The following is a 3,150-nucleotide window of genomic DNA, read 5'->3' as shown; positions in this document are numbered from 1 at the left end:
TTTCTTTCTTTCTTTCTTTCTTTCTTTCTTTCTTTCTTTTCTTTCTTTCTTTCTTTTCTTTCTTTCTTTCTTCTTTCTTTTTTTCTTTCTTTCTTTCTTTTTCCTTCCTTCCTCCCTCCCTCCCTCCCTTCCTTCCTTCCTTCCTTCTCTCTCTCTCTCACTCTTTCTTTCTTTCTTTCCTGTTATTGGTATATAGGAATGCTTGTGATTTTTGCATGTTGATTTTGTATCCTGAGATTTTGCTGAAGTTGTTTATCAGTTTAAGGGGATTTTGGGCTGAGACCATAAGGTATTCTAAATATACAATCATGTCGTCTGCAAATAGAGACAGTTTGACTTCCTCCTTTCCTAATTGAATACCCTTTATTTCTTTTTCTTACCTGATTGCTCTGGCTAGAACTTCCAGTACTATATTGAATAGGAGTGGTGAGAGAGGGCATCCTTGTCTAGTGCCAGATTTCAAAGGTAATGCTTCCAGTTTTTCTCCATTCAGTATGATATTGGCTGTGGGTTTGTCGTAAATAGCTTTTATTATTTTGAGATATGTTCCGTCAATACCTAGTTTATTGAGGGTTTTTAGCATAAAGTGCTGTTGAATTTTGTCGAAGGCCTTCTCTGCATCTATTTAGATAGTCAGGTGGTTTTTGTCTCTAGTTCTGTTTATGTGGTGAATTATGTTTGTAGGCTTTCTTTTTTTTATACTTTAAGTTCTGGGGTACATGTGCAGAATGTGCAGGTTTGTTACATAGGTTTACATGTGCCATGGTGGTTTGCTGCATCCATCCCCCTGTCATCTACATTAGGTATTTCTCCGAATGCTATCCCTCCCCTACTCTCCCACCCCCTGATAGGCCCCGGTGTGTGATGTTCCCCTCTCTGTGTCCATGTGTCCTCATTGTTCAATACCAACTTATGAGTGAGAACATATGATGTTTGGTTTTCTGTTCTTCTGTTGGGTTGCTTTAGAATTTGCTTTCACAGGTCATATTTTTTCATCAAGATAAAATTAATGATTGTTAGTGTTTGCAAAATTATTATGAATGCAATTTAGGAAGAATCTTCCTTTTGATATTTGAATCATCTGATATGACACAAACAGAACTGTACATTCAAAAAAATAATTCTAATTTGGATAAAAAAAAAAAAAAAAAAAAAAAAAAAAAAAAAAAAAAAAAAAAAAAAAAAAAAAAAAAACAAAAAAAAAAAAAAAAAAAAAAAAAAAAAGAAAATTCCTTTCTCACAGGTGGACATTGAAGTGGACCTGATTTAGTTTTCTTTTTAAAAGGCTTAAGAAAAAAAAGCAGTTTGAAACCAATGTAAAATGAATAAAAATTTGGTTTACTAAACTACTGGTCTCCAGCACCATTTTCTCTTTTCTGTTTCTTTTCTTGTTTCTTCTCTTGCTCTTTTCACAGGTCCAGTTGCACTATTTTCATCATCATTAACAAATTTCTTTTACTTTCTCAGAAAGTAATTTTCTTTTAAGCTGACCCAAACTGTGTAGATTTATTACCTTTCCTTTTCCTTTAAATCTGTGACGTTTTGACCTCCATTTGTTTAGGAATTCTTGTTGATCTTCCATTGTTTTTTTCAATGCTTCTTTTTCCACCTCTTTGATTACTTTTCACATCACTTCTGTGTTCCTTATTCGCAGGTTACCATTATTTGTATCTTTAGCTTTACCTAATGTTTCCTTGGCTTTTTCTTTAAATAGAATTATCCCCTATTTTCCTCTGACAAATACTATCCATTTTATTACACTATAATTTGAGAAAAGGATGTATAAACCATCTCTGTCGCTCTGATGATCTAAGTGACCTGAAAATTTTAGCAAGCTTCCAGTCATTTCTTCTAGAGATTTCATTTCAGTATTTTCTTCATTTAGCTTTTAATTAAGCTTACACTTTATTTTCTTTCCTTTCTTCCATTTTTTNTTTTTGGAAAGTAATCTTCCTTGAAAGATATTAGTAGGTCTATGTCCTTGTACTTCTGTTCAGGGGTATCTACAAACTTTTCAGCAGATTCAGTGCTATCAAACACAGCAAAACCCAATCTCTAAAGTACCTTATGCAATGTTCTTCCCTTCTGAATATTTAGTACTTAACCTTTCTCTTCTAACCATTCTTTTATGTTATCAAGAGTTGCATCAGTTGGGAAGCCTTTAATACAAAGAAATCTGTTTTTTAGGGAGGATGGGGGGACAGAGTCTCACTTAGTCACCCAGGCTGGAGTACAGTGACTCAATCTCAGCTCACTGCAACCACCGCCTCTTAGGTTCAAGAGATTCTCCTGCCTCAGTCTCCTGAGTAGCTGCAGTACTATCAGATTACAGACATGAACCTCTATGCCCAGCTTTTTTTTTTTTTTTTTTTTGTATTTTTAGTAGTGATGGGGTTTCACCATGTTTGTCAGGCTGGTCTCAAACTCCTGACCTTGTGATCTGCCCTAGTTGTCCTCCTAAAGTGCTGGGATTACAGGCATGAGCCATTGTGCCTGACCACAGATCTGTTTTTTTTTACCTTATTTTTATACTCATCATTCACTTCACGGAAGGGATTGCTTTGAGATCTTCTGATTTTAGTTTTATCTTCACTGATTTCCATGAGTTCTGCCTTGGAATTGCTCAATGCTTCCGCATTCACATTAAAGTCTATTGTTAGATGGTTCACCCTGTTGAATTTTCCATCTCCAAAGATACCCAGGCTTCATCCAGTTTGATCTGTTTTTTAAGAATGTGTACCATGGATAATTGAAGTATCCAAAATAATACTCAATTTGGTGACAGGCTTTGGCATTAAGAGCAGCCAGTGTTTTTTTGATTGTTTGGTGTTTTCATTATCACCGTTTTCTGCCCTTGTGGCTATCTTTAAGGTCCTGGTCCTGCAGAATGCAGTATCATTCTGTTATTGCAATCATTTAAATAAAATATCACACTTTGATATTATATTTTCCCTTGGAATTTTGTGCGTATAAGTAAATGGAAATTAAAAAAGAAGAAACAGAAGTATTTCTCTGAATCTACAAGAGATAATTATTTGATATTTTTGTTTAATTTTTGCATATGAACCCACAATTTGCATCTGGAATTTGAGGAGAGTTTGCCAGTCAGAGTTTCTTAAATTTTTTTGGAGCTTCAGTTATTCTGACCAT

The 3,150-nt window shown here is 34.6% G+C and overlaps 1 pseudogene; it reads right to left on the bottom strand.

Moving 5' to 3' along the window:
* Positions 1-1,275: 1,275 nt before the first annotated feature.
* Positions 1,276-2,811, bottom strand: LOC108285830 (annotated as a pseudogene).
* Positions 2,812-3,150: the final 339 nt, after the last annotated feature.

Source organism: Cebus imitator, unplaced genomic scaffold, assembly GCF_001604975.1.
Source record: "Cebus imitator isolate Cc_AM_T3 unplaced genomic scaffold, Cebus_imitator-1.0 Scaffold308, whole genome shotgun sequence".
In the NCBI taxonomy this organism is placed as follows: domain Eukaryota; kingdom Metazoa; phylum Chordata; class Mammalia; order Primates; family Cebidae; genus Cebus; species Cebus imitator.
The sequence above is the reverse complement of the archived record's forward strand: the minus strand, read 5'-3'. Positions and strand labels throughout refer to the sequence as shown.